The sequence below is a fragment of the Saimiri boliviensis genome, chromosome 7, assembly GCF_048565385.1.
Source record: "Saimiri boliviensis isolate mSaiBol1 chromosome 7, mSaiBol1.pri, whole genome shotgun sequence".
NCBI classification, from domain to species: domain Eukaryota; kingdom Metazoa; phylum Chordata; class Mammalia; order Primates; family Cebidae; genus Saimiri; species Saimiri boliviensis.
Genome location: NC_133455.1, coordinates 120,653,158 through 120,671,830, shown reverse-complemented (window position 1 = coordinate 120,671,830; position 18,673 = coordinate 120,653,158). Strand labels below are relative to the sequence as shown.

The 18,673-nt window shown below is 45.5% G+C and overlaps 2 pseudogenes; one reads left to right on the top strand and one right to left on the bottom strand.

Annotated features, from left to right (window-relative positions):
• Positions 1-9,145: 9,145 nt before the first annotated feature.
• LOC101037616 (protein LSM14 homolog A-like) lies at positions 9,146-10,591 on the bottom strand (annotated as a pseudogene).
• Positions 10,592-10,857: 266 nt separating this feature from the next.
• On the top strand, positions 10,858-12,358 carry LOC101037284 (vasodilator-stimulated phosphoprotein pseudogene; annotated as a pseudogene).
• Positions 12,359-18,673: the final 6,315 nt, after the last annotated feature.

Genomic DNA, 18,673 nt, shown 5'->3' with positions numbered 1-18,673 from the left:
GTCAAACTCCATCTCAAATACAAAACAAAACAAAAAGAGTAATAGAGGTTCAGAGTAGAATGGTAGTTAGCAGAGGCTGGGGAATAAGGGGGTGGGGTGAGGGTTGGGGAGGAGAATGGAAAGATGAAGATGTTGGTCACAGGGTACAAAGTTACAGTTAAACCGGAAGAATACAATTTCGAGATTTATTGCACAGCGTAGTGACTATAGTTAATAATAATTTATTGTATATTTCAAAATTGCTAAGAGAGTAAGTTGAAAATACCTTGTCACACACACACACACACACACACACAAAAGATAAGTGGGCTAGGTGCAGTGGCTCATCCTGTAATCCCAGCACTTTGGGACGCAGAGGCAAGAGGATCACTTGAGGCCAGCAGGAGTTCAAGACCAGCCTGAGCAACATAGCAAGACCCTGTCACTACAAAAACTTTTTAAAAAATTAGCCAGGCATGGTGGTGCATGCCTGTAGTCCCAGCAACTGAGAAGGCTGAGGTGAGAAAATTGCTTGAGCCTGGGAGATCAAGGCTGCAGTGAGCCATGACTGTACCACTTCATTACAACCTGGGCAACCAAGTGAGACTCCATCTCTAAAAAACAAAAAGATGGCTGCGTATGGTAGCTCAAGCCTGTAACCCTGACACTTCAGTAGGCCAAGGCAGGTGGATCACCTGAGGTCAGGAGTTTGAGACCAGCCTGGCCAACATGGCAAATCACCATCATGACTAAGAATACTAAAAATTAACTGGGCATGGTGGTGGGTGCCTGTAATCCCAGCTACTTGGGAGACTGACATAGGAGAATTGCTTGAACCTAGGAGACAGAGGTTACAGTGAGCCGAGATTGCACCATTGCACTCCAACCTGTGTGATTGGGCAGTGACTCATGCTTGTAATCCATGCAGAAATCCTATCTCTACTAAAAATACAAAAATTAGGTAGGCCTGGTGGTTTGTGCCTAAAGCCCCAGCTACTAGGGAGGCTGAGGCAGGAGAATTGCTTGGACCTGGGAGGTGGAGGTTGCAGTGAGCCAAGATCATGCCACTGTACTCCAGCCTGAGGGACAGAGCAAGACTCCAACTAAAAAAAAAAAAAAAGAATAAAAAAATAAAGCTATTAATAATAGTCATTTATCTCTAAAATAAATTTGTAGTTAAAAACCTTTGCAATAAGGGCTGGCACGGTGGCTCAAGCCTGTAATCCCAGCATTTTGGGAGGCTGAGCTGGGCGGATCACGCGGTCAAGAGTTTGAGACCAGCCTGGCCAACGTGGTGAAAACCTGTCTCTACTAAGAATACAAAAATTAGCCAGGTGTGGTGGCATTTGCCTGTAATCCCAGCTACTCGAGAGGCTGAGGCAGGAGAATCGCATGAACCTGGGAGGCGGAGGTTGCAGTGAGATCTCACCACTGCACTCCAGCCTGGGTGACAGAGCAAGAATTTGTCTGGGAAAAACAAAGCAAAACCTTTGCAAAAAGAACATTTCAAGATGACCTTACTGTTGATAAACATTTTCAGAAAATTAAAGAGGATGGAATACTTTCCAGGTAGTTTTTTTTTTTTTTTTTTAGATCTTCTTGCCCAGGCTGGAGTGCAATGACATGGTCTCTGCTCACTGCAACCTCTGCCTCCCAGGTGCAAGTGATTCCTCTGTCTCAGCTGGGATTACAAGCTTGAGCCACCACCCATACCAAGCCAATTTTGTATTTTTAGTAGAGATGGGGTTTCACCATGTTGGCCAGGCTGGTCTCAAAACTCCTGACCTCAGGTGATCTGCCCACCTCAGTTTCCCAAAGTGCTGGGATTCCAGGAGGGAGCCACCGCTTCCAGCCCTTCCTAGTTAATTTTAGGGAGCAAGCATTAACCTGATGCCAAAGCCAGCCAAATACAAGAAAAAAAAAAAAAAAAAAAACAACTATGGATCGGTGTATCTCATGAATATATATGCAAAAAAACCCAAGCAAAATTTAGCAAATCAAACCTAGTAGTATAAAATCTATCATGACCAATTAATTCAGCATTGAAAGATTTAGCATTCGTAAATCAGCCGATGTAATTCATCTTACTAACAGACAGAGGCCAGGCATTTTGGCTCATGCCTGTAATCCCAGCACTTCGGGAGGCTGAGGCGGGTGGATCACTTGAGGTCAGGAGTTGGAAACCAGCCTGACCAACATGGTGAAACCCTATGTCTACTAAAAATACAAAAATTAGCCAGGCCTGGTGGTAGGCACCTATAATCCCAGCTACTTGGAAGGTGGAGGCATGAAAATCACTTGAACCCGGGAGGCAGAGGTTGCAGTGAGCAATCTCCTTTCCTTTCCTTCTTTTATTTTATTTTATTTTTTGAGATGAAGTCTCGGTCTGTCACCAGGCTGGAGTGCAGTGGTGCAATCTCGGCTCATTGCAACCTCTGCCTCCTGGGTTCAAGCAATTCCTGCCTCAGCCTCCCAAGGAGCTGGGACTACAGGCGCACGCCACCAAGCCCAGCTAATTTTTGTATTTTTAGTAGAGACAGAGTTTCACCATATTGGCCAGACTGGTCTTGAACTCCTGACCTCGTGATCCGCCTGCCTACGGGCTCCCAAAGTGTTGGGATTACAGGCCTGAGCCACCGCAGCCGGCTTGTTTTTTGGACTGGGTTTCACTCTTGTTGCCCAGGCTGCAGTGCAATCGGGCAATCTCAGCTCACTGCAACCTCCCTTCCCGGTTTCAAGTGATTCTCCTGTCTCAGCCTCTAGTGTAGCCAGGATTACAAGCACTTGCCATCACGCCCAGCTAATTTTTTGTATTGTTTGTAGAGAATGGGTTTCACCTTTTTGGCCAGGCTAGTCTCAAACTCCTGATCTCAGGTGATCCACTGCCTAAGCTTCCCAAAATGCTGGGATTACAGGCATGAGCCACTGTGCCTGGTGTGCTTTCTCTCTTTTTTTTTTTTGAGACGGAGTTTCACTCTTGTTACCCAGGCTGGAGTGCAATGGCATGATCTCGGCTCACCGCAACCTCCGCCTCCTGGGTTCAGGCAATTCTCCTGCCTCAGCCTCCTGAGTAGCTGGGATTACAGGCACGCGCCACCATGCCCAGCTAATTTTTTGTATTTTTAGTAGAGACGGGGTTTCACCATGTTGACCAGGATGGTCTCGATGTGTTGACCTCGTGATCCACCCGCCTCGGCCTCCCAAAGTGCTGGGATTACAGGCTTGAGCCACCGCACCCGGCCCGCTTTCTCTCTTAAGACTGGGAACATTTTAAGGTTGTCTGCTCTCAACACATCTATTCAACAGTCTAGTTGAATAGATCCTAGTTGGTTCAACAAGGTTAAAAAACAGCAGAAGGGGAGAGCAGTGGCTCACACCTGTAATCCAGAGCACTTTAGGAGGCCAAGGTGGGTGGATCATTTGAGGTAAGGAGATTGAGACCAGCCTGGCCAACATGGCAAAACCCCGTCTTTACTAAAAATACAATACTTAGCTGGGAGTGGTGGCACATGCCTGTAGTGCCAGCTACTCAGGAGGCTGAGGCATGAGAATCCATTGAACCTGGGGGAAGGAGGTTGTTGTGCCTGGGCAACAAAGCAAGACTGTCTCAAAAAAAAAAAAAAAAAAAAAAGTAGGAGGGAAAGGCACATATTGATTGAGAAAAAAAGATATAAAACAGTTTTTACTTACAAGTGGCACACTTGTCTATGTAGAAAAGCTTAAGAAAACTACAAAAAAGCTACTCATAAGTAAGTTTAGCAAGAACAAAAATGATCAGTTACATATGTACCTACTAGTAACAAATGATTGTTAACTAAAATAAAAATAAAAATACCATTTACAATAGCACCAAAAATATGGAATACTTGGGGAAAAATTTAACAATCTGCAATGCTGAGAGAAATGAGAGACCTAAATATATGGAGAGAGACATCATGTTTATGGACCAGAAGACTCAATACTAAGATGTCCATTGGGCATGGTGGCTCACGCCTGCAATCTCAGCACTTTGAGAGGCTAAGGCAGATGGATCACTTGAGTTCAGGAGTTTAAGACCAGTCTGGGCAACACAGTGAGATCCTGTGTCCACAAAAAATGCAAAATTAGCTAGGTATGGTGTTGTACACCTCTAGTCCCAGCTGCTCAGGAGACTGAGGCAGGAAGACGGCTTGAGCCTGGGAGGTAGAGATTGCAGTCAACCGAGATTGAGCCACTGCATTCCAGCCTGGACACTACAGCAATATCCTGTCTCAACAAAAACAAAACAAAACAAAACAAAACCCAAAATGTCAATTTTCCTTCAAATTGATCTGTAGATTCAACATAATCCAAAGAGACGTTCCTGCAAGATTTTCTATAGAAATTGATAGGCTTGCCGGGCACAGTGGCTCAAGCCTGTAATCCTAGCACTTTGGGAGGCCATGGCAGGTGGATCACGAGGTCAAGAGATCGAGACCGTCCTGCTCAACATGGTGAAACCCCGTCTCTACTAAAAATACAAAAACTTAGCTGGGCATGGTGGCGCGTGCCTGTAATCCCAGCTACTCAGGAGGCTGAGGCAGGAGAATTGCCTGAACCCAGGAGGCGGAGGTTGCGGTGAGCCAAGATCGTGCCATTGCACTCCAGCCTGGGTAACAAGAGCGAAACTCCGTCTCAAAAAAAAGAAAAGAAAAGAAAAGAAAAAACAGAAATTCATAGGCTTATTTTAAAATGTATATGGAGGCCGGGCGCGGTGGCTCAAGCCTGTAATCCCAGCACTTTGGGAGGCCGAGGCGGGTGGATCACGAGGTCGAGAGATCAAGACCATCCTGGTCAACATGGTGAAACCCCGTCTCTACTAAAAATACAAAAACTTAGCTGGGCATGGTGGCACGTGCCTGTAATCCCAGCTACTCAGGAGGCTGAGGCAGGAGAATTGCCTGAACCTGGGAGGCGGAGGTTGCGGTGAGCCGAGATCATGCCATTGCACTCCAGCCTGGGTAACAAGAGTGAAACTCCGTCTCAAAAAAAAAAAAAAAAAAAAAAAAAAAAATGTATATGGAAATTCAAAGGATCTAGAATAGTCAAAACGATTTTGAAAAAAAAAAAAAACCTGGGGCTGGGCGCAGTGGCTCACACCTGTAATCGCAGCACTTTGGGAGGCCGAGGCAGGTGGATCACGAGGTCAACACATCGAGACCATCCTGGTCAACATGGTGAAACCCCGTCTCTACTAAGAATACAAAAAGTTAGCTGGGCATGGTGGCGCGTACCTGTAATCCCAGCTACTTAGGAGGCTGAGGCAAGAGAATTGCCTGAACCCAGGAGGCGGAGATTGCGGTGAGCCGAGATCGCGCCATTGCACTCCACCCTGGGTAACAAGAGCGAAACTCCGCCTCAAAAAAAAAAAAAAAAAAAAAAGAAAGAGAAAAAAAAAAGCTGAAAATGCAAGCTACCTATTTCAGGATTTACTATAAAGCTACAGTAATGAAGACAGCGTGGTATTGGTGTAAACATAAGCGTATAGATCAATACAGCAGAATAGGAAATCTAGAAATACACTTCTCATATATTTGGTCAATTTTTTTGGACAAAAATTCCAAAGCAATTTAATGAGAAAATGATAACATTATTTGATAAGATTCATAAGTGGTGCTAAAACCACTAAATATTCAAATAGATACGTGTGTGTGTATGTGTGTGTACATATATATATATATAATTTTTTTTTTAAGGCAGAGTCTTGCTCTTGTTGCCCAGGCTGGAGTGCAGTGGTACAATCTCAGCTCACTGCAATCTCCGCCTCCCAGCTTCAAGTGATTCTCCTACCTTAGCCTCCTGAGTAGCTGGGATAATGGGATTACAGGTGCCTGCCACCATACCTGACTAGTTTTTGCACTTCTGGTAGAGACACGGTTTCACCATGTTGGCCAGGCTGGTCTTGAACTCCTAACCTCAGATGATCTGCTGCCTCAGCCTCCCAAAGTGCTGGGGTTACAGGCATGAGCCACCATGAGTGGCCTAAATATTCATATTTTTAAAAACGAATGTTGACATTTACTTTGCACTATATACAAAAACTACCTTAAAAAAGAACATAGACCCAAATGTAAGAGCTAATACTGTAAGATTTCTTGACGAAAACACGAGAGGAAATCTCTGTGACAGTGAGTTAGCCAAAGATTTTTAAAAATAGACATAAAAAGCACAATTAGGCCGGGCGCGGTGGCTCAGCACTTTGGGATGCCGAGGCGGGTGGATCACGAGGTCAAGAGATCGAGACCATCCTGGTCAACACGGTGAAACCCCGTCTCTACTAAAAATACAAAAAATTAGCTGGGCATGGTGGCGCGTGCCTGTAATCCCAGCTACTCAGGAGGCTGAGGTAGGAGAACTGCCTGAACCCAAGAGGCGGAGGTTGTGGTGAGCCGAGATCATGCCATTGCACTCCAGCCTGGGTAACAAGATCGAAACTCTGTCTCAAAAAAAAAAAAACACAACTATAAAAGAAAATACTGATAAGTTGGACCTACCAGTTAAAGTTGAAAGTTGCACAGTGAAAGTCTTACGTAGATAAGGAATTTGTCAACCAAAAAGAATGAAATACCAGGCAGAGAGCCCAGATTCTTCTAGATTTCTTTTGGAACTTAAACAATAGTACCTAAATTTTTCTTTCTGCCATTGATATGCAGATTATTTTCTCTGATTCCCTTTGTTGTCTTGAGAGCAATTGCATACAGTCAAATCCTGATTTTATTTGTCAGCAAAGAGAACTGATGTTTCACAAACAATGAAAGCCTACAGTCACTTCCCAATGACAATGAAACTGATAGTGACCACCCAATGTTTTACCAGCACTACTGTAGAAAACTAGGCTGTAGATCTTTCCCCACTTTTCTGGTGTACAGGTCTTAAGGAGTTGTGAAAGAACCAAACTGCCCTCATTCAAGAAGAAGGGAAGCAAGCAGCCTGGCAGGTCCAACACTACATATATATCAGTGCCAGGATAAATAAGAAATTCCTTGCCTGTGCAATAAGTTAGCTCAACTACAGGTTCACCCATAAGAAATTGCAGATATTCAAACATTTCTGACCAGTTTAAAAAAAAAATGGGTGTTCCTTTTTTTATTTGAGACAGTCTTGCTCTTTGGTCCAGGCTGGAATGCAATGTCATGATCTCAGCTGACCGCAACCTCTGCCTCCTGAGTTCAAGAAATTCTCCTGCCTCAGCCTCCTGAGTAACTGGGATTACAGGCATGCATCACCATGCCCTGCTACTTGTTGTATTTTTAGTAGAGGAAGGGTTTCACCATGTTGACCAGGCTGGTGTCGAATACCTGACCTCAGGTGATCCACCTGCCTCGGCCTCCCACAGTGATGGGATTACAGGCGTGAGCCACCATGCCCAGCCATTTCTCTTTTCTTTTTTTAAAGAGATGATGTCCTGTCCGGGCATGGTGGCTCACATATGTAATCCCAGCACTGTGGGAGGCCAAAACAGGCGGATCGATCACCTGAGGTCAGGAGTTTAAGACCAGCCTGGCCAACATAGTGAAAACCTGTATTTACTAAAAAATACAAAAATTAGACTGACATACACCGGTAGTCCTGGCTCCTCAGGAGGTTGAGATAGGAAAATATCTTGAACCTGATTCTCCTGTCTCAGTAGACAGGAGGGGGAGGTTGCAGTGAGCCAAGATCACACCACTGCATTCTAGCCTAGACGACAAAGGGATTCCATCTCAAAAGAAAAACAAAACAAAACAAAAATGCATGAGCCCTCCTACCAATTGCTTTTCTGTGTTAATTCCATTAAATCATGAAATTCCAGTGTTGGGAAGGAACTTGGAGGACATTTAGACTCAGGCAGTAAATATAGAACAAGAGACAATATTTTAGGCTATGGATTTCTGCAATAAATGAGGTAATAAAATTACTATTGATCACTGACCCTCCTAAAGCAATGACACCAAGGGGTAAGCCTTCTCTTAAAGGAGTAATAATTGAGTTAATGGATACAGAACTAGATTTATTCTCTGTAGAAGCTACAAAATGCAGTAAAAGTAATTGTTTTACATTTGTTAGAGCCCTAGATTCTATAAAGCTCTTTTCAGTAGTAATAATTAAGCTTTATATCTGCAGGGAAACTTACAGTTTTCAAAGCTTTTTCACTCACAAGATTGTATTTGATCTTCGCCAAAATTCTATGAAGCAGGTAAGACAGATATTCTCTCCACCTAAAAAGCATTTCATTTAAACATAATTTCTGTCTTTAAGAAAAGCTGCCCCCAGTGCAATTGTGTGTGCCTAAAGTCCCAGCTACTCTGGTGACTGGTGGGAGCATTGCTTCATCACACGAGTATGAGATCAGCTTACACAACGTAGTGAGACTGGTTTCTCAAAAAAAAAAAAAAAAAAGAAAGAAAAGAAAAGAAAGAGTTGCAATAGTGCAAATAATAAATAATTTCTATATACCCTACACTCAGAACTTCTCATTGTTAACATTTTACCACATTTGCTTTCTCTTTTTTTTGGCTGACTTTAAAATGTTTATTCTTTAAAAAATTAGTTGCTTTTTATACAGCTATACAAAGTTCTTAATGTTTATTTAGCAATGGAATATAATGGAATTTTACAACTATATAAAAGTTACCTTTGCCTAAGAAACAATATTTACTGTGTGTACATAGTTGACTGACAAAATTCTCTACCATCCAGCACCCTAATTAACTGACAAAATAAGCTATCTCATATTTCAGGATTTCCCAAAAGAAAGGAGGAAAAAGATACACACGCATGCACACATACACACAAAATCTTCTGTGGCTCAAAACACAGTATCACAGTCCTATCTGCAGGCAACTTGCAATTGTCAAATATAATTTTTTGTGCTAAAAAAAACCTTTTGGTGATAAAAAAAAAAATACTTGTAAGTTCCACTGAAGTACTGCTTTAGTTTATGCATAAGAAATTACTTAAGCTTTGGCTATTCCAAATTTATTTAATGCTCATGTTTTAAGACTTCAACCCCCAAAAGTAACTGCATTTTATCTTTGAAATTAAGCAGAAAAACAAACAAAAAACTAAAACCCAGTGCTGGTGACAAATGTACAGCGAATTCACTTCATTCTTTGCAAAGACTGAAATCAATTTTCAGGACCATGAAGAGCTAGAAATTCACCTATTTTCAGAGACCTGTTTGTAGACTATGCAGCAACTTTGTTGTCTTTCCTATACTCAAAATCTGCAAATTCCCGGTCCCCACAGATTCAGACCTCTTCTGAATCCACCACGAAATCCTCGAGGGGCAGTGAAAGTACCACCTCTGCCACGACCACACCCTCTGCCACCACGGAAACCAAGACCTCCTCTGCCTCTGTATCCCCCACGACCATGGTTTGGATGAAGTGGGATTCCAAATGTTTCAGCATTTAATCTTCTTTCTTCAGCCCAGGTTGGTCTCCGTTCTCTACTGTCATCACAAGAAATATTATCAAAGAAGGATTTAGTTTTGTCATAATAGCAATTAGGTCCAAGTGGATCTTCTTCATCAGCATTTCCTTCACTGAGTATCAACTCCTGAGTCTCCTTTATCTTCACCATTTACGGGCTTCTCCTGTTTCTCAGGTTTATCTTCTTTTAATTTAAGCTTAATATGAAACTCTCTGTCAATCTCTTCCTTGTTGAATTTAAGCTTAATATGAAACTCTCTGTCAATCTCTACCTTGTTGAAAGTGTATTTGCACTTTCAAAGTCTTTCTCAAATTTCATTGGCCCATCTCGCGGAATACCAAATCTTCCCCTGCCACCCCCATGACTCGCCCCTCCCCCCCCCCCCCCCCCCCTTGGAGCTGAAGGAGCATCTGGAGCTACTTGTCTCTTGTTATCATTTCTGAGTTGCTCATTTTCTGGCCTTGACACTTTGTGTACTTCAGCTCGCTGATGCTCCTGATTCTCTATTGATTTTTGGCTGGTGGATGGCAAAGGCCTGGTTGATACAGGACTCCTCCCAGCAGGTGCTGGAGCAGGTAAGTGGGCCGAGGCGGTCTGCACTGCTTGTTCCACGGTTGGGCTTTTTCTCAAAGAGTCTAACTGAGGGCTTGAACGACCTTGAGATAACTGTGTTTTTAGGGATCTTGTATCCTGTGTAAAGACAGAACCAACCGCACTACATCGGGGTAAGGTACTACTGTTTGATGTTTCTGTTCCAAAGGATGTCAAAGAGCTTCCAGCAACAACAACAGCACCAAAATGCTGCCCAGCTAAGGAACTTGGACTGAACTGACTGTATGTGGGCATCCTGGCGAAAGGCCCACAGGAACCCATGGACTGGAATGAAGAAGTCAATGAGCCTAACGAGGACTGGGTCTTGAGGCAAAGAACATTGTGGTTTTGGTGGCTCACAAACAGTGAGGTCTTTAGGGTCACTCCCACGGATTATAATGTATTCGAAGACTTCATCTCGAGGTGGTATTGGACGATCTGTTGGTCTGTCTCCTGTACCAAAGGATCGAACTTTGGCGATGGCTACCGTGGAGTTTCCAGTGTCGGTGTAGAGGGTGCCCTCATAGCGGAACTCCACCTTGGAGATGAGGCCGATCTTGCTGCCGATGTCAGCGGTGCCCGCGCTCATGGCGCTGCGACAGCCGCCCGGGGCTGCTCGCAGAGAGGCAGATCCCACGCTGCTGTCACCCGCCCCGCACTCCCGCTTGCTCTGTCGGCGCCTGCAGCAGCCCTTCAGACCCAGCATGGCGGCGGCGCCGGCTCCGTTACCCTCCCGCAGTCTCCCGCCCTCAAGCTGCCGCTTGGTGGCGCCCTCGCGGCCTTTCCCTTTCTTTCAAATGTTTTTTTTCCTGGCATTTGGAACGAAATGTAAGGAAGTACAGTAGTAAGAGTAACAGCGGCCGGCACGCGGGGTGCACTGGGCAGGGGACGCCGCACCCCCTTTCTGCCGCAGAGACTTCTCAGACCGCCTGAAGCGGTGCCCGGAGACCCTCCCCGGCCCGGTCCACGTTTGGCCCAGGAAGCCCGACTCTATATGGCGGGTCTCTGGGGGAGCTTGAGCCGAGCCCGGAGCCAGACCTGAACCCCTGAACCTCCGGCCAGGGGCGCCCCGGGAGCAGCCAGCCCATGGGCGCACCGCCCGCCCACCGAGCAGCCATGAGTGAGTCGGTCACCTGTTCCAGCCGGCCACTGCGATGGTTTATGACGACAGCAACAAGCGATGGGTCCGTGCTGGCGTGGGTTCCCAGGCCTTCAGGCGCGTCCAGATCTACCACAACCCCACGGCCAATTCCTTCCACGTAGTGGGCCAGAAAATGCAGCCCGACCAGCAGGTCATCAACTGTGCCAGCGTCCGGGGCGTCAGGTATAATCAAGCCACCCCCAATTTCCATCAGTGGCTTGATGCCTGCCAGGTCTGGGGCCTCAACTACAGCAGCAAGGAGGATGCTGCCCAGTTTGCCGCGGGCATGGCCAGTGCCCTGGAGGCGTTGGAAGGAGGTGGGCCCCCTCCACCCCCAGCACCTCCTGCCTGGTCGGTCCCCAACGACCCCTCCCCGGAGGAGGTGGAGCAGCAGAAAAGGCAGCAGCCCGGCCCTTCCGCGCACCTGGAGCGCCGTGTCTCCAATGCAGGAGGCCCACCTGCTCCCTCTGCTGGGGGTCCACCCCCACCACCAGGACCTCCCCCTCCTCCAGGTCCTCCCCCACCCCCAGGTTTGCCCCCCTCGGGGGTCCCAGCTGCAGCACATGGAGCTGGGGGAGGACCACCCCCTGCACCCACTCTCCCGGCAGCACAGGGCCCCAGTGGTGGGGGAACCGGGGCCCCAGGCCTGGCCGCAGCTATTGCTGGAGCCAAACTCAGGAAAGTCAGCAAGCAGGAGGAATCCTCAGGGTGGCCCGTGGCCCCCAAAGCTGAGAGCAGTCGAAGCGGAGGTGGGGGGGCTCATGGAAGAGATGAACGCCATGCTGGCCTGGAGAAGGAAAGCCACGCAGGTCAGGGAGAAAACCCCCAAGGATGAATCTGCCAACTAGGAGCCAGACGCCAGAGTTCCGGCCGGCCCAGAGTGAATCTGTGCGGAGACCCTGGGAGAAGAACAGCACAACCTTGCCAAGGATGAAGTTGTCTTCTTCGGTGACCACTTCTAAAACCCACCCCTGCACGCCCAGCTCCGGCGACCACTCAGACCTAGAGAGGGTGAAACAGGAGCTTCTGGAAGAGGTGAAGAAGGAATTGCAGAAAGTGAAAGAGGAAATCATTGAAGCCTTTGTCCAGGAGCTGAGGAAGCAGGGTTCTCCCTGACTGCAGGGACCCAGAAAACCCGCTGCTCCTTTCTGCACACCCCGCCTGTCACCCTGCTTTCCGGGCCTCTACTTGACTTGGAGTTGGCTAAAGACTACACAGGAGGGGCCGGGCACGGTGGCTCAAGCCTGTAATCCCAGCACTTTGGGAGGCCGAGGCGGGTGGATCACGAGGTCAAGAGATCGAGACCATCCTGGTCAACATGGTGAAACCCCGTCTCTACTAAAAATACAAAAAATTAGCTGGGCATGGTGGCACGTGCCTGTAATCCCAGCTACTCAGGAGGCTGAGGCAGGAGAATTGCCTGAACCCAGGAGGCGGAGGTTGCGGTGAGCCGAGATCGCGCTATTACACTCCAGCCTGGGTAACAAGAGCGAAACTCCGTCTCAAAAAAAAAAAAAAAAAAAAAAAAGACTACACAGGAATGCGTTGTTCCCACTCCCCATCCCACTTGGAAACCTCCAAGGGGGCGTGGCTTCCCTGGCGGCCCTGCCCACACCCACACTGGCTGCTGATTGGCTGGGGAGTCCCACGCCCTTTTCCCCCTTTGGTCCTTCCCCTCTGTCATCCCCTTGGGGCCCGTCCCTCTGCTGGGGATGCACCAATGCACCCCACAGGAAGGAGGAAGGAAGGAGGGAATTTCACATTCCCTTGCTCTAGATTCACTTTAACGTTTGATGCCTTCAAAGTTTTGTTTTTTTAAGAAAAAATATATATATATATTTGAGTTTTGGGGGAAAAGGGACTTTTTTTTTCCTCTTTGGATTTGATAAAATGGGATGTGGGAGTTTTTAAATGCTATAGCCCCAGCCTTGCCCCATTTGGGGCAGCTATTTAAGGGGAAGGGATGTCTCACCAGGCTGGGGGGGTGTCTCCCCCCCACACCAGGGACTCCTCTTCCCTCTGGCTTCTCCCCCTTTTCTATGAGGAATTAAGATGCTGTAACTTTTTGAAACCTCAGTTTTTTTATTTTTTATTTGGGTAGGTTTTGGGGTCCAGGCCATTTTTTTACCCTTTGGAGAAAATAAGATGAGGGACAAAGGAAAAGGGGAGGAAACTTCTCCCCTCCCACCTTCACCTTTAGCTTCTTGAAAACGGGCCCCTGAGGAATAAATCTGCTAGTTTTTATAAATGCAAAAAAAAAAAAAAAAGTTTTTTCCTGACCTGTTTGAAAGTTGCCACGCTTTACTCCTAAATATGCCAGTGTATATTTTCATTATTTTCTCTTCGAATTCCTTTTTACCATGATGTGTATTTTCTAATAACAAATATACTCTTTTACATAACCACCACATAATTTTCAAAATTGGGAATTAACATTAATATAATACTATTAGCTAATTTACATACATTATTCAAATTCTGATAATTGTTCCAATAGAAAAACAAGTTTCAAGTCCAGGTTGCATTCAGTTGTCATGATTCTTTTTTTTTTTTTTTTTTTTTTTTTTTTTTTTTTGAGACGGAGTTTTGCTCTTGTTACCCAGGCTGGAGTGCAATGGCGCGATCTCGGCTCACCGCAACCTCCGCCTCCCGGGTTCAGGCAATTCTCCTGCCTCAGCCTCCTGAGTAGCTGGGATTACAGGCACACGCCACTATGCCCAGCTAATCTTTTGTATTTTTAGTAGAGACGGGGTTTCACCATGTTGACCATGGTTGGTCTCGATCTCTCGACCTCGTGATCCACCCGCCTCGGCCTCCCAAAGTGCTGGGATTACAGGCTTGAGCCACCGCGCCCGGCCGTCATGATTCTTTAGTCTTCAATCTGCTAGAGTTCCTCCAGCTTTTCTTCTTTTTTTTTTTTTTTTTTTTTTTTGAGACAGAGTCTCACTCTGTCGCCCAGGCTCGTGTGCATTGGTGAGATCTTGGCTCACTGCAACCTCTGCCTCTCGGGTTCGAGCAATTCGCCTGCCTCAGCCTCCTGAGTAGCTGGGACTACAGACGCCCACCACCATGCCAGGCTAATTTTTGTATTTTTAGTAGAGACAGGATTTTGCTATGTTGGCCAGGCTAGTCTTGAACTCCTGTCTCAGCCTCCCGAATAGCTGGGATTACAGGCATGCACCACCATGCCATGCTACTTTTTGTATTTTTAGTAGAGAAGGGGTTTCACCATGTTAGCCAGGCTGGTCTCGAACAACTGACCTCAGACTAGCCTGGCCAACATCCACCTGCCTCAGCCTCCCAAAGTGCTGGGATTACAGGTGTGAGCCACCTTGCCCGGCCATTTTTCTTCTCCTTCATGATGTTGGCATTTTTGATGATTACTGGCCAGTTATTTTGGAAAATATCCCTCATTTTGAGTTTTTCTGATGTTTTATTTCCATCTTTTGAAGTCGGAAAGATGGGTAATAAATGGCAGAACTAAGCAAATTTGTGTCTTTTGATTTCAGTACAGATGACCTATAGTCCATAATAACAACTTAATTCACCTATGTGCATATATTACTTACTTTTGCATATATTATAATGTCTATCAACACAGGTGCTCAAACATGGGCAGGGTGATGATTTTGCAGGTAAGTAAACATTGAATGGGAATGGGTAGTGATTTTCAGATTATTCTGCAGAGGCATCTCAAGACTAAGTGATCAGGGCCATGGCTTCCTGCCCCAATTTCAGCTAGGGCAGAACCACTCTATTTTCTGTATTGGGGAGACATCTACAATTTCCTTTGAGAAAAAGTATTCTGCTTTTAAGAATCAGAAAAACTTCTTTTTCTTCCCTTTTTAACTTCTACAATAAGAATCTGAAAAACTGGGCTGGGCACAGTGGCTCATGACTGTAATCCTAGCACTTTGGGGGGCTGAGGCAGGTGGCTCACTAGGTCAGGAGATTGAGACCATTCAGGCCGACATGTTGTGAAACCCCATCTCTACTAAAAATATAAAAATTAGCTGGGCATGGTGGCACGCACCTGTAGTCTGTGCTACTCAGGAAGCTGAGGCAGGAGAATTGCTTGAAGCCAGGAGGCAGAGGTTACAGTGAGCCAACATATCGTGCCACTGCACTCCAGCCTGGGCTAAAGAGCAAGACTTTGTCTCAAAAAAAAAAAAAAAAAAAAAGAGAATTTGAAAAACTGTCTGGACATGGTGGTTCGTGCCTGTAATCCTAATACTTTGGGAGGCCGAGGCAGGCGGGTCCCTTGAGCCCAGGAGTTAGGAGACCAGCCTGGGCAACATGGTGAAAACCAGTGTCTACAAAAAATACAAAAATTAGCTAGGCATGGTGACGTGCCTGCGGTCCCAGCTACTAAGGAGACTGAGGTGGGAGAATCACTTGAACCCAGGAGGTCAAGACTGCAGTGAGCAGAGATTACACCACAGCACATCAGCCTGGGTAACAAAGTGACACTCTGTCTCAAAAAAAATTTTTTTTTTTTTGATGGTCTTTAAGCTTATTTCAAGTCGTGCTCAATGGAATAATCAATAAGAGAAATACAGGTAGAGATTTATACACTGTTATGCAGGAGAAAGAAGAAAAAAAAAACCAAATGGCTAAAGTTACTCATGAAAAAGCAGTTCTAGAAAATTCAATACATTGCAGAATAATGTTCCTAGGTATTACATTAGATATAGTATCAATCAATCTATAGTCTGATATTAGTCTGGATGTATAGGTATTAAATTCCAGTTCATGTGCTATTTCCTCCATGAAGCCTTTCTGCTGCCGTTTTGGAGATAATGTCTTCATTCATCTCAATTTTCTTATCTGGATTGCTCATCATTTACTACTTTTAGCTTATGTTGTAGTTACCTTGGATATATGTCTCATTTTCCCCTGCAGTGTAAATTCCTTAAGAGTAGGTACTGAGCTAGCTGGGCGTGGTGGCGCGTGCCTGTAATCCCAGCTACTCAGGAAGCTGAGGCAGGAGAATTGCCTGAACCCAGGAGGTGGAGGTTGCGGTGAGCCGAGATCGCGCCATTGCACTCCAGCCTGGGTAACAAGAGCGAAACTCCGTCTCAAAAAAAAAAAAAAAAGAGTAGGTACTGAGTTTCATTCTTTTTTTTGAGACAAGAGTCTCGCTCTGCCACTCAGGCTGGAGTACAGTGGCACAGTCTCAGCTCACTGCAACCCCTTCCTCCCAGGTTCAAGAAATTCTCCTGTCTCAGCCTCCTGAGTAGCTGAGACTACAGGCGAGCACCACCACACCCGGCTAATTTTTGTATTTTTAATAGAGATGGGGTTTTACCATATTGGCCAGGCTGGTCTCAAACTCCTGACCTCATGATCTTCCCATGTCGGTCTCCCAAAGTGCTGGGATTACAGGCGTGAGCCACTGCGCCTGGCCTTGAGTTTCTTTCTTTATACTCCCTATTGTTTCCTGCACAATGTTTTACACATAGTATATACTCAATAAATACCTCTTGAATGAATAAAATCCCATCAGTTCCCACATTATTTGGAAAAATAAAACCAAAACACTGTAATATGAAAGAGGCATTTGACTTGTTCTATGTGATCCCAAAGGATAGATCAGGCGTCCCCAAACTACAGGCCGCATGTGGCCCCCTGAGGCCATTTATCCGGCCCCCTGCCACACTTCAGGAAGGGGCACCTCTTTCATTGGTGGTCAGTGAGAGGAGCACACTATGTGGCGGCCCTCCAACGGTCTGAGGGACAGTGAACTGGCCCCCTGTGTTAAAAGTTTGGGGATGCCTGGATAGATAAAAAAGTGCAAAATTTTGATTCAGAAGCACTTTCTTTTTTTTCTTTGAGTAAATGCTTAACATCCAACAGAAGCACTTTCTTTCTATTAGACTTGTCCGAAAAATAGATTTGCTGAATTGTAAGGTAGTAATTTTCAGTCTTGGGAGATTTCTACCAGAGAAATGGGATGACCACTGAAGATACATACAGCATTATCTTACATGGCTCTGAAAGTCTTTTAGTGGCAAAAGCACTGACTCTGAAGTCAGAGTGCTTTGACCACCTACATTCAAAGTCCTGATAAGGCAATAGCTCTGTAGTTTTTGGCAAGCCATGAAATCTCTCTGTACCACAGTTTCCATACAGTAAAATGGGGATAATTTCTTCGATTCTAAGATTCAATTATTTGAACACTTCAACATTTCTGAAATTGGGATGCTTCTTACAATTACTCTCAACCAGCTGGCAGTTGTGATATGACTGTCAGTTCATATTGTTCATACTTGGAGTTCTGTGTCATTTGAAATGTCTTTCAAAAGATGATAGTGTAAATTGGCACTGAAACTCAAAGCTTTTGTGTACTGAAAAAGGCATCGGGCCAGGTGTGGTGGCTCACGCCTGTAATCCCAGCACTTTGGGAGGCTGAGACGGGCAGATCACTTGAGAACAGGAGTTCGAGACCAGCCTGGCCAACATGATGAAACCATGTGTCTACTAAATATACAAAAATTAGCTGGGTGTGGTGGCGGGCACCTGTAATCCCAGCTACTTGGGAGACTGAGGCAGGAGAGTCGCTTGAACCCAGGAGGCAGAGGTTGCAGTGGCAAGATCGCGCCACTGTACTCCAGCCTGGTGACAGAGCAAGACTCTGTCTCAAAAAAAAAATAGAAAGAAAAAAAGACATGGAAACAGCAGAGGGGAGTATATTTCAGATTAATGAACACGCATTTACTGATAATTGGAAACTTTTTTCCTTTTCCCCTCAGAGACCTTTGTTCTAATTTTTTTCCTTTCTTGATAGTAAGTAAAATGGTAAGTCTTAAAATTGACAACATCTTAGTCAATGAACACGGCATCTCATTATGTGGCAGGCCAGGTCTCACTAACGCAGGGCTCCATGACAACTGTTTCAGTACTGATTGGATAAGTTAAATATTAAAAGCTAAAAAAAGCCAGTGCTCTTATATCAAGGCTGGAATGTAACAAAAGCTCACCAAGCATTTTGCCTAGGCTTTTTCTGGGACTTAAAGCATGGCAAAATAACAAAGGAATTCTTAACAGGACACATTTAGGATTAAACAAGGTTTAATGGGGGTCTGAAGAAACTCCCCAAGGCCTCCACAAACAAGCTTATTGGAGGTCTGAAGGAAATCCCCAAACCTCCTGTGATTTAGCAGTAGACAAGGGTAATCACGCCAGCACCTGGACCCATTTAGATTAAGTAAATTTACTGAGGCTCCAGAGGAAAGTCTTCAAGACTCAGACCTTAGTTATAGATTAAAATAAGTTACTCACTTATGTCTAGATAAAGGCACACTTACATGTAGACATATAGCTTAGAAGGTATATAAGCTCTATAGAGGCTTGGGAGCCTTAAAAAAAACAGAAAAAAGAAGGTAGATAAACTCTGGAAAACTTTGTAATTTTGAGATGGTCTGGCGATAATTTCTGGGCCCTTCTCCTTGTAACTGGCTGCAGAAATAAAAACTCTCTTCCTCCCAGTTCATCTGCATCTTGTTACTGAGCCCCGATAAATAGCAGCCT